Source organism: Balaenoptera musculus, chromosome 9 (genome assembly GCF_009873245.2).
Source record: "Balaenoptera musculus isolate JJ_BM4_2016_0621 chromosome 9, mBalMus1.pri.v3, whole genome shotgun sequence".
In the NCBI taxonomy this organism is placed as follows: Eukaryota; Metazoa; Chordata; class Mammalia; order Artiodactyla; family Balaenopteridae; genus Balaenoptera; species Balaenoptera musculus.
The window spans coordinates 37,839,445-37,853,075 of record NC_045793.1 but is presented as its reverse complement, the minus strand read 5'-3'; positions in this window follow the sequence as shown (position 1 = coordinate 37,853,075).

The window sequence follows — 13,631 nt, the reverse complement described above, 5'->3', positions numbered from 1 at the left end:
GAACCAGAATGAATGTGCCTTTAAATCCCCGATTTGCTCAGTCAGAGTGTGGGCTGCCTTGAAACAGGAGAGAACTCAGGAGAAGCAGCTCCCTGCAGCTGACTGCACCACATGTTCCTCCCCCAACTCCCAGCTGGGAAGCAAGTCCTTCTTTAAAGGGGGTCTGGGCCACCCATCTGTGTGTCTACTCCAGCCCCTTTCTTGGTCAAGGAAAGAACCTGAGTTATTGTAAAATGATGTTTTGGCTTGTTAGCCTTTGCTTCTTGAATGTGACACCCCTCAGAGTCTTCAAGGAAAAAGCATAATGGCTGAGGAATTGAGGAGGAATCAGTGCTCTAGAGTTTGGGCAACAGCAGCTTATAGGAATGGAAAGAGACAGGGCACTGGGAAAGGCACTGGGTTCTTGGCAGAAGACCTAGTTAGGAAGGAGAGGGAAGAAAGGGGAAGAGGAGGGTCCAGAAGTCAGAATTTGCCTACCTTACAAGACTGCCTTGTGTTCAAAAAAAACAGATAAAAACAGGAATGAAAAAAAAAAAAAAAAACAGGAATGAATGAGGTTGAGGAGCATTTGGAACCCTCATACATTGCTGATGGCATGTAAAATGGTGCAGTTGCTTTGGAAGAGAGTCTGGCAGTTCTTCAAAGGTTTAACATAGAGTTAACGAATGACACATAAATTCCACTCCGTTATATACCCAAGAGAATTGAAAATGTATGTCCACACAAAAACTTGCACATGACTGTTTACAGCAGCATTATTAATAACACCCCAAAAATGGAAACAACCCAGATGTCAATCAGTTGATGAATGGATAAACAAAATGTGATATGCTCATGCAATGGAACATTATTCGGCAATAAAAAGGAATTAAGTATGGATACATACTACAACATAGATGAACCTTGAAGACATTATGCAAAGTGAAAGAAGCCAGTCACAAAAGACCACATATTCTCTGATTGCATTTTTATGAAATGTCCAGAACAGGGAATCTATAGAAACGGAAAGGAGATAAGTGGTTTCCAGAAGCTGGGGAAAGGAGAAATGAGAAGAGGTTGCTGATTAGTGCAGGGTTTCTTTTTGGGGTGATGAAAATGTTCTAAAATGTTCTAAAATGTGAAAATACTAAAAACCATTGAATTGTGTACTTTAAATGGGTAATTCACACGGTATGTGAATTATTTCTCAATCAAGCTTTAAAATAAGAAAATATTTCAACTAAAAAAAGATGGCTTTGGATTGACCCTGACCAGAGCTGTCTCTGAAAGGCCTTAAAATCTCAGAACTTGCCCAGCCCTTCCTGAAGTATGAATACCATTGGTTTCTTTTAAATTGGGAGACTATATAAATCAAAATAAAATAAATTATGGAAAAGCATCTGTAATACTTAAAAACTCGAGATTGATAATGTTTTGCCAATTGTGAGAGTGTGGTATATTTTATATCAGTTTTTAAGTTTGGATTTCTAAGATTTCTCTTCCAATACTTGGAATTTTTTAAAGTTAAACACCAGAAATTTTAGCAAACTGTTGCAAAGAGGTTAGTGGTGTCTGAGAGATACTTGTGACTGTGGCATTGGCAGTTGAGCTTCCCATGGGTATGAGGAAACTTTCCTATTTATTGTAGCCAAGGATTGTGCAGCTCCCTAACACCAGAGATGCATGAGCTAATGCACTCCCCTACCCACCCATCCATCCATTCATCCGCCCACCTACCTATTCACCCATCCACCCATCCATCCATCCATCCATCCATCCATCCATCCATCCATCCATTCATCCACCCACCTACCCATCCACCCATTCATCCATCCAGATACCAGTACCTACCGTGTGTTAGACCCTGTGTGATGATTGGAGACACAATGAAGAACACAGTAGTCACCATATTTCTCCTTAAGCTTAGACTATAGTGGTAAAGAAATCAGATAAAAAGGTCGTTGCAACACAATGTAGTTCACATGCTATAAGAGGTGAACATAGGAGTTATGAATAAACATAGGTCCAACTTGATACATCAATCCACTCAGTACTCACCTCATCCAATCATCTTTCTGTATAGATGAACTCCTTCAATTTTCTCTCTTCCTCTTGCTCTTTAATAACCATTTTCCCTTATTCAGTTAACTTTAAGATATATCCTGTTAGTGAGTAATCAGAATACCAAATTCTAACTGTATATATTAATAAAGTACTCCTGTGATATTATAATTTTGTGTCAGATCCTTGCTGCTATATTGTAAATAGATGACCATACTGTCAAGATCACAGTCACATGGATGTTCTAGAAATATTGTAGCAAGAATATCAAGTTTATTGAAATAATTGTATTAATTGCCTTCTCTTCTGAGACCTGGGGTTTTTCTCCCCCTAGTAACTTTCTTTAGAGAAAGTTTTATTGCCTAGCCCTATGTATTTGTCTCCATCTGTCTTAGATGGCTGTTTGGGGTTTTCCTATGTGCTTTTAGTGGTTCTGTGAAATTGTTTTCCATTACTTCCTCAGCTCTGTCATGATTTGAGATACTTTGAAAGAAGAGTAGTTCATTGCTGTCTGCATTATGTTGACCACATCCTCACCTGTATCAATTTACTTCAGAGTTCCTTTTTTAACCACAGTATCAATCTCAAGATTTTAAATATTACAGATGCTTTTCCATAATTTATTTTATTTTGATTTATATAGTCTCCCAATTTAAAAGAAACCAATGGTATTCATACTTCAGGAAGACCTGGGCAAGTTCTGAGATTTTTGAGCCCTTTGAAGTAGGGCACTGAAGGAGGTGTGCTATTTCTAGTTTTCTTTGTAATATCTCAGCATTGAAAATTTGGAAATGAGAAGAATTTAAGAAATATTGTATAGATATAGATATCACTTTGAGAGATGTTGAAAAGGGCAATTGAGTGTTATTGATTTATATGATAAAATTTAAATATTTTAAAATAATTTTTGCAATAAAGGCCCCATTATAATGTTTGGACATAATATTTAAATTCCTCGGTTTGTTTCCAATCTAAGTATTGCTTTAAAAAGTTATTGACAATTCTAGTTGTTTCTGCCTCAGCAGGACAGTTTCCTCAAATTGAAACTAATTAAGGAAAAAACTTTAATTATTCAAGAAAGGTTGTCTAATATACTATCAATAGAACTGAAAATATGTGAAAATCTTGATTAAAACTACATAATTAGTGGTTCTATTGAAATAAAGGCCAAAAAATAGTGTGAAATAAATATAAAACACATTGCAAATTATGCACATCGTTATTTTATTACTCTTCCAAACATCACCAAACCATCCATTATACACAATAATTTAATTCTTTTGTGTTTGGTATTTTGCCAACTTTCAATTTTACATTTATTTATCTGTTTTTGTCATTAAGAAAGTTTATTTTTCAAGGTAGGAGAAGAGAACATGTTTTATTTAACAGTTTGTTAGTTTGATTTATAGCTTCTACATAGTGTATGGCCATACCACCCTGAACACGCCTGGTCTCATCATGTAACTTCTACATGTTTAGACTTAGAGTCCCTGGGCCTTCATTTGTGCTCTTGGCCCAGATTCTACAAAAGCTTGAGGGAAGCCTACCCCCTCATTCCTTAGTTAAAAAAAAAAAAAGCACAATGTACACCTGACTCTAATTTTTTTTTAATTAGAAAAAGGCAAACATTGAAAAGTCTGATTACCACCCTGTCCCATCCACCCCATTCCTACCTCTGCCTGCAAACCCTTTCCCACATAACCATATTTATTAATCTCTTATATTTTGTACATGAGTAAAACTATATGTAAATATGGCTTCTTTTCTACCCCCAAATATTAGCATACTATGTACATCACTCTTTTTCCACGTAATATACCATTTTGCAAATCTTTCCATATTAGTATACGGGGAAGTTTCTGAATCTTGGTAAACAGCTGCATAGCATTCCATCATTTGAAAGTACTACAAATTATTATTTAGTCCCATGTCAAGAAGGACATTTAGTTTATTTCCTATCTGTTACTATTATAAACAAAACTACATTGAATAAACTTCTACATTTATCATTTTGTTTGTGTGCAAGTAAATCTGTGGGAAAAAAATGACCAGAAGTGGGAACGCAGCGTTAAGAGTTATGGCAGTGTTTCTCTGCTAGTGACCTTAAGGGAGTGCAAATTCGTCATTGTTCAGGACTGTCCTGCTTATTGTAGCGTGTTCGCCATAGCTGTTCTTCCTCTGCTAAATGCCAACAGCACCCTCTAGTCTCAGAGGTCAGCTGATGTGTGCCCTCTCACCTTTCCAGCTGCCTCCGAGCAGCTACCTACCAAAACGTACTAATGGACCATTTGTAGGTTAGCTAACAGTTGGTTAGATAAATTATGATATATCCTTATAACGAAATATCATTTGGCCTGTCGTTAAACGTTCTTTTATGTTAAGTTCTGTTCTGAGCACTTTAACTCTTAATATGCCTTTGATCTTCAAGATACTCGTATGAGATAGATGGTGTTGTTACGTATTACAGACGTAGAAACTGTTGGATCCAGAGATTAAATGACTTGCCCAAGGCCACATAGCTGATAGGCATGGGAGCTGGGAGTGGAACCCAGGCAGTCTGACTTCAAAGCCCACATGTTTGACCCCTCCTCTGTCCTCTCTTAAGAAGCGTGAGGCACAAAGCAGTGTGAATGTACTGAACATGACTAAACTGCACACCTAAAAATGGTTAAAATGGCTGATTGTATGTTATATATATTTTACCACAATATATTTTATAAATCCTATTTAAAAAAACAGGAAAAAACATAAAGTGAGGCAGATCTCATCCTAATCCGGAGAGAAGACCATGAAGTAAGTGGAAAGGGAAGGGGAGAACAGTAAGTAAAGCATACCTCATTTTTCATTGTCTAAATAATTTTGTGTGTGTGTCTGTAATGTGAGTATATATGAAATATACATTCATAGGTAAGGCATCATATATGCACAGCAAAACTTCTAGAAGATAAACATCAAATTGTTAACTGTGATGACTTGTGGTTAGAGAGATTAGAGAGGAAGGATTTTAAAATTCATATCCTCCTTTAATTTTTAGGAAAAAAATTACAATGAACGAACATGACTTTGGGAACGAAATAGACAGAGAAGATATAATAGGGGCCCGCAGAAGACACCCATCTCTACATCCCACCCACCTTCCTCTCCCAGGGGCTTTCTTTCTGTCCTCCATCCTCTGCTTCTTTACAAGGGACAGGGGCCAGTGTCCGACTGGTCAGTTTGTCTGAGATTACCTATCGGAAATCCCCTTTCACTCTCTGGGTTTGCCCAGCACTGGGCCTTGGAATTTCTTTGTCTTCTTCCCTTATATACTAATCTGTCTTGGAATATTCCAAGGGCTGATTATAAAATGGATATTTTGTATCTCACCAATAGTAACCGGTGTATGCTTATTTGTAAAACAGCTTAAAATTTTAACTAAAAGCAGACCCTGCATGGAACACAAATGCTACAAGTGGTGGGGCACGTCTGGCAGAATGTTCCCAAAGATAGTGTCAACTCATGATACAATAAAGTGAAAACAACTCATTTCTTTGGGTCACATTTTAACTTTTTCTTTATGAGTCAAAATCATAATTTTCCTGGGCTATAGAACCCTCCGGAGTTATAAGGTGGGCTAGAGGTTTGGCTCTGCGACACCTGTGTTCATATCCCCTCCATCTCCGTGACAGCTAACATTGCCTCACTGTCAGCAAATGTGGACCCGTGTTCTTTCCTCTGCTCCTCATAACACCCCTCCCACCTGTGCCCCTGCTGTCTCCATGCTGCCTGCCTTCCCTTCTTTTCTCCTTTCTCTCTTCTCCCACGCTTCCCCTGCTCTTCTCCACTGGGGTGCCATGGCATATCTGGAAAAGAGAACATTTTAAAGATCATTTTGTTCCAGGAACTGATCCCTGGAATTTTATCTTTCAGACTCTCTCTGTTCTCTCTTATTCTTTCTCTCCTGATTCTCTGTCTCTCTCTCTTGCAAAGTTTTTTGCTAATTGGCATTGTATTGTTTGTTTCATCAAGTAAGGGGAATGTTTAGTTCTTTGCTAGTATTTGTTTGCCTATTATTATGAGTCCATTCAAATACATATTGATGCAATATTTTCTAAAATGTTCTTAGGCTACAGCATATATAAATTTCCTTTATGGATTCACACTCAAGCATTCATTGCTTCTTACCATTGTTATGCCTGTTGGTATAATCCACTAGTACATGTGATATTTTTCCTTTATTGTTGCAGAAAACATAACCAAAACTATAATTAGTTGATTGAACAGTGCATGAAATATGCAACATCGTAATCTCATGCTTAGATATTACTAATTATAATCCAGTATAATGAACTCTTTTAAATTATACATTATTATTATTTATTTGGGCCAAAAGAAAGCATACTCTGAGGTTTTTGGCTCTCTGCCTAGACATTTTAGTGTGGATGATAAAAGTGCCAAATTCTACAGTAATATATGTATGTACACACACACACACACACACACACACACACACGTGCGCGCACACACAAATTTAATTTTTTTTCACAGATTTCATCCTTGTCTGAGGCAAATGTTCTACCTTATCAATTAAAACCCGTTAGTGAAACTGCTCATTTGGGTAAGGCAACATGAAGTACATGTAATGCCCTGAGGTTTAGGAGGTAGTTTCTAGAAAGTCGCATGGCTGTTGCTGTGTAACCGGTACTACAAGGTTGTTATTACTCGATTAGCTCACTGCAGAGAAGTCTTCTACTGAGATTTTGCCATGGATCACTGTCTGCATTTGATAGCTTGTCTCCTCCGCTGTAGGAGTAACCATCGTTTCCCTCTGAAGGCTCAACCCGGGGATGTTGCCATCTTATGCTCTAAGGAAGCATCCCAAGTGTGATTAACCTCTTTTAGGCTGGTTAAAAATGGATTTCCACAGCCTAATTTGGAAAAAGAAAGCACTTTTTTTCTTATTTGTTGATAATCTCAGAAACAACTCTTAAATATGTAGAAGAAATATAACCATTTTCTTGAGTAGTTAGAAACCTGGTGGAAAAGTCACTTTTGGTGATAGCTCTCTGTCATTAAGGAACCCCTCTCTTGTCTTTTGCCTCAGACCCAGCCCCTAGTTTTGTTTTTGTTTGTTTGTTTGTTTATTTATTTACTTATGGCTGTGTCGGGTCTTCATTTTTCTGTGCGAGGGCTTTCTCTAGTTGCGGCAAGTGGGGGCCACTCTTCATCGCGGTGTGCGGGCCTCTCATTATCGCGGCCTCTCTTGTTGCGGAGCACAGCCTCCAGACGTGCAGGCTCAATGGTTGTGGCTCACGGGCCTAGTTGCTCCGTGGCATGTGGGATCTTCCCAGACCAGGGCTCGAACCCGTGTTCCCTGCATTGGCAGGCAGATTCTCAACCACTGCGCCACCAGGGAAGCCCCCTAGTTTTGTTTTTTAATACAGTTCTATTATAGCTGTTTCTTGCTATTTGCCTTGGTATGCAGTATCAAGCTTTCTTACTATATTTTCCAGCATCAATACACTATAATTTATTTATTTTTAAGTAACACTTACTTGCTTTGTAAAACCCAATTACAAAAATAATAGGTACTCAGAATAAAAAACACGGGGATCGAAGACCCACAGAGGAAAATACAAATCACTTCTAATCCCTCCTCCAAGAGATGCCTATTGTTCACATATGAACCCGCGCTATGATTGAATTATACATAGCTGTACTTCACATATTTTAATTAACAAAATTCTCTTTTACTGCTTCCCTTTGGAGAATATATTTTAAAATAGAGAATAGTTTCAGACACCTTGTGAGTTCTGAAGAGTGGTGTCATGTCTGAGGAGCAAGTACTTTTTCAGTTAGTTTCCTACTTAAACATTTTGCTTTATTCCTTAAGGCTCTTGTTCAAGCAGCAAAAACCAGCTCTCGATAGATTAAGCAAAAAGAGACTTTACCAGAAGAATATAGGTGTCTCCTGAGATTGAAGAGAAGCTGAAGAACAGGGCTTATAATGGACAGAGATCTAGAGGTCCTGGCCTGGCCTGCCTTCCTTGCTTGCCCATCTCCCCTCAAAAATCAAAGTACCAGGAGAGAGTCGTTTTTGTTTTGTTCTCTTTTGCTGAATTTAAGTTGTATAAAACTAGTTGGGGGAAATTCCCTGGTGGTCCAGTGGTTAGGACTTGGTGCTTTCACTGCGGGGGCCTGGGTTCGATCCCTGGTTGGGGAACTAAGATCCTGCAAAGTGCGCAAAAAAAAAGAAAAGAAAAAAAAAACTGATTGGACTTGATGATAGACTGACTATGGGTGGAGAGGGAAAGAAAGGGACCAGGAATGATCTCCATGTTTCTGGCTTCCATAAATACATTGCCAATGGTGCCATTTCCTAAGATTAGGAACATGAAAGAGGACCAGGCTGGCTAAATCTTGGGAGGGGTTAGATGAATGGTTTGGTTTGGTGCATGCTGAATTTGAGGTGCCTTGAGACATGAAAAGATGTGAAGTAGGCAACCGGATACATAGGTTGTGCTGCAGCTTTTCTATCTGCATTTCCAGCCTCCTCTCTACCCTGCCTGCAGCCCTGGGAGCCTGACCTGCAGCAACCAACTCCCTTTGCTTTTGGCTTCAGATTGGGTCGGTTCAATGGAGAACAATGGCAGGAGATCAGAGGAGGAAAAGGAGTGAAGTGGGTCTTTATTTTCCTGGCTTCTTCCCTGCAGAGTTGCTGTGGGCTGGCTGCAACCCTGAACCGAAGATCACAGCTCTTGTCGGACAGCCTTCTCCACCAAGCCCTCTCTCTCCAGGGTCTGGCTGTGCTCTTGCTTGTTTCAGAATACTGTGCTACCTCTGATAATTTCCCTATATTCTGTCCACCCACTCAAGTTGCACCAATCTGAGGGTATTATTCATTTCTGCCAGAGTCTTGACTGATACATGCATACAGAATTCAAAGGACAGGTTCAGGCCGGAGATGTATTTTGTGAATCACCTGTTTACAGATGTAGCAGTAGCAGATGTGGAGATTAAACTCCTTTGTGGGGGAACAGAGTGGAGCGTGTTTAGGATAGAGCTTCAAGAATCTCTACCTTGCCTCCCACTGAAACAGGGCAGTGAGAAGAAGCCTCACTGAACAGAGCCTCTGGGGACCCCCTTGGATCATTTAAAGGGAGACTAGGCATCTAGTCTTGACCATCCACCATGGCATCACACAGCAAGAGAGGGACAGTTCACTAAAGGGAAATCAGAATGATATTAAAATGGGAGAATGGATGCTGGGTGGCTGGATACAACACACACACACACACATCCACACATGTATGCATATACACCTACATACATTTATTAAAATGGGATACACATATTTCTGCTTTGTCAGCAAGATTAATTCTGCTGTAAGTGGCAGAAAATCCAAAATGGTAGTAACACAAACAAGGTAGCAGTTTATTTCTCTATCACGTAAATGAAGTTTGGAGATAGTTCAGGGCTGGTATAGACAGAACTCATGGTTTAAGGATTAAGGTCCCTTTATCTTGTGGTTCCACCATCCTCAGCATACAAGTTCCACTTCATGGTTCAGGATGGCTACTTGTGCTCCAGTCATCTTGTCTGCGTTCCAGCCAGCAGGACGTTTTTCAGATGTTGCACATAACACTTATATCGATACTTATATCTCATTGGCCAGAACTGAGATATATGACCATATCTACTGGTGAGCTATTGAGGAATATCTTTGCTTCAGATGGCTGTGTGCCCAGCATAAAACCAGGAGTTCTAATATAAAGGAAATAGGGGAGAATGGAAATTGGGACATCAGTAGTGGTCTTTGCCAAACATGTTATTGTGTAACTTGTTTTCTTTTTCATTCAAACTTTTTTCCAACTTTTGATGACTCTTTACCAGTCACAGCTATGCTGTAATATCCTTCCATGTATGTACTGTGTCTTCTAATCCAAAGCACCCATGAAAAATATTAGATGACATCAAGGATCCAACACACGGCTAGCACGGCTTAGGAAGATTTCTTAAACCAACTCAGCTCAACTCCACAGATCTTACAACATTAGAGTCAAAAGGACCTATAGAGAACATCCAGTCTGGGAGATGGAAGAGTGACAGGTCAAGGCACATAATTCAGCAAAGTGCAGCCTGGCTGCAAAAGCCTGCCTCCTGCAGCTAGTTCTGACTTTCTGTGATTTAAAAATTCTAGAGGATCTTTGATGCATGGGCACATTTTACACCCTGCTTTAGGCAGATGTGAATGTGCACATGTTACCCCTGGCTACACATCAATTTCTAGACAGGAATAAACTACCCATTGCTTCTTTTTCTAGGAGGCATATGATGCTGTGGTGAATGGGGCCATAAATTTCTGCAGGAGATGAAAATCCCACAGTAGGCACTCATTACCATGTCTTTGGACTGCCTTTTCCCATAACAAATGCGGTCAATTTTGTTTATGGGGCTGGTAGGGAAGGTAGTCGTTGGCTCAAAGAATTTGGCTCATTTAGTCAGTGTAAAGCAACCAAAAAACAAAAAAACAAAACTTAAGCGATGTGGAATAGAAACAATTTCAAAGTACAGCCAAGGGTAGGTTGGGAAGGGGGTAGGGTATCAGAATTTTTCTCATTATGATGGATCTATTTACTTCTTATGCAGGCATTTCATGGCTTAAGGGATCAACAGCTACTCTGTTTGTGGCAAATTGTCTTTGAATTCTAGAGTTATCAAACCTTGTCTTAGATACATGACAAAGAATGTAGCATGGTGAAAGGGGCTTATAATAAAAATGGTATCTAGTATGTAAGATTTTTGGTGAGAAACAAATGAAACTGTGAATGACAAATAATATTATCAACTTTAGACTGCTCCACCAGTGTTATTTTAATCATCATCTTCTTTGTGTCATGGCTCCAGCCCAGATGTTACTATTTAGCCAGCAGGAGTTATATGTATTAGTCTGATATAATTATTAGTTCCTAGAGAGTCCTAGGTTATTAGTCCCAAAGATGCTATCTTAGCCAGATGGCCAAAAGATTGTGCGCAGCTCTGTTCAGTGGGAGAATTAGTGAGTCATCATGAATTCTACCCATTTGTGTGGGTATAAAGTTGTTTAATTTGAACCTAGCATCAGCAATTAAAGATATCTCTCTGGAACACTTTTAAAAGAACCTAATAATTCTCTAAGATTATAAAACAGTAACAAGAGTTGGATAATGCCAGAGTTACTTTGGTTCCTGGTAAATTCTGTCCTCTTACCACATTGCTCATTGGTGACAGTAGTTGAATAGATCGTGGTGCCAGATTATTACAGATTTTGAATCTCCATGTAATAGCTTGCCACATGCTGACTTGTTTACCAATCCATGAAAATACCATCATACACAAAGTAACAAGTAGAATGATTGCCCCATATATTATGTAGAAAGGGTCTTCAGGATTTCTTTATGAATAAGATAGTGAAACTGCTGTATTTGTTAAGCAAATAAGTGAAAGAGCTGTATTTGTTATCCTCCTCTGTGTAACAAATCACCCCAATCCTTAGAGACTTAAAAGTATTCCTGTGTGTCAGGAATTCGAGCACAGCATAGTTGGGTGCCTCTAGCTCCAGGTCTATCAGGAGTTTGCAATCAAGTTATCAGCCGGGGTTGTGATCTCATCTAACAGCTCAGCTGGTGGTAGTGCTGGGGTCCACCCTAAAAGCTCACTCACATGGTCATTGACAGGCCTCAGTCACTTGCCATTAGGGCCTTTCCATGGGACTGCCTCATGACATGGCAACTGGCTTTTCATGGGGCCAGTGAGAGAGAGAACCAGAAGCTAGTCTTTTATAATTTAATCCCCAAAGTAACATGTTATCACTTCTGCCATATTTCGTTCATTAGAAATGAGCCAATAAGTCCAGTCCACAGGACTGGGAGGGAGTACACAAGGGTATGAATATTAGATAGTGGGAAGCGTTAGGGATTTTCATAGAGGCTTCCTATAGCAATGGCATTGGAGTTTTATAATTTTGAAATAATTGTTTGGCAGATGGCCTTCATTTATATAAATTATTTTGTTTTTACATAGTAGCTAATGTTGAATATTTGTTAATGAAATGAGGCTCTGTGAAGTTACGTATCTGCTGATAATTTCCTAGAACGTGCTTAATGTCAGCTAAAGTTTTATGGAGGCACTGAGCCTGTAAAATCTACATAGTATTTTTAATAGGTTCATTACAGTTCATCTAGTAAATTCTCCTTCAGTAAATTAAATAATGAACTAATTTCTACTCCTCCCATTTTTTTAAAATTAATGAACAGAAAGTACATTTTACTTGGTAAGAATTTGGCTTATTGTATATTTGGCATGACTGGGCTAAATGTTATATATTCTTCCTAAACGTAAAACAAATGTGTGTTTGTGTGTTCATGACTTTAATCTCTAGGCACTTATATCAATTAGCAGAAGATACATTATGATAAGACCAACCAATATCATTTTCTTTGCCTGAAGAGCTTCATTTAATATTTCTTTTAGCGCAGGTCCTCTGGCATGAATTTTCTGTTTTTATTTATTTGATATTTCCTTTGAGTAAAGCATTCTAGCACAACAATTTTTTCTTTCAATGTTTTAAAGATATTGTACCAGTCTCTTCTAGCCTGCATAGTTTCTGATGAAAAGTTTGCTCTCATTCTTATCTTTGTTCTCTGTACATATGTTTCATAATTTGGCTTTTTTTTTTTTTTTAATGTATGTTCTCCTTGGAGTTTGTTGAGATGTTTGGATCTGTGGATTTATAGTTTTCATCAAATTTGGAAAAATTTCAGCCATTATATCTTCAACTATCTCCCCTCCCCCTTTCTTCTGGGATTCCAACTACACATGTATTACAATCCTTGATATTGCTGATGCTGTGTGTGTGTGCACATGTATGTTAGTCTTTTTTCTCTCTGCTTCATGGGTAAGTTTTCTATTGCTGTGTAACAAATTACCACAAACTTTGAGACTTAAAATAACACCCATTTATTAACTCACAGCTCTGTAGGTCAGAAGTCTGGCACAGTATGTTTGGATTCTCTCCTTAAGATCTCACAAGGCTGAAATCAAAGGGTTGACTGGGGATGAGGTTCTCATCTGAGGCTCAGCATCCTCTTCCAAGCTCACTGGTTGCTGACTGGTTCATTTTCTTGGGGTTATAGAATTGAGGTCCCCATTTCCTTGCTGCTTCTCAGCACGTTGCTGGTCTTTGCACATGGAGGCTGCCCACATTCCTTACCACATGGGTTCCTCCATTATCAAGCCAGCAGCAGTACTTTGAATACTTCTCCTGCTTTTGATCCCTGACTTCCTCTCTGTGATCACCCAGAGAAGCTCTCTGCTTTCAAAGGGCTCTGGTGCTCAGGTCAGGCCCACCTGGATAATCCCTCTTTCTTAACATCATCTGTGTCCTCGGATATAACAATCACCAGGGTGGAATCCATCATATTCATAGTCTTGTGGATTGTGTTGGGGGTGTACACCCAGGGCACAAAATCTTGGGGGGACATCTTAGAATTCTGCCTACCATGGATAGTTTTTTTGTTTTTTTTTTTAACATCTTTATTGGAGTATAATTGCTTTACAATGGTGTGTTAGTT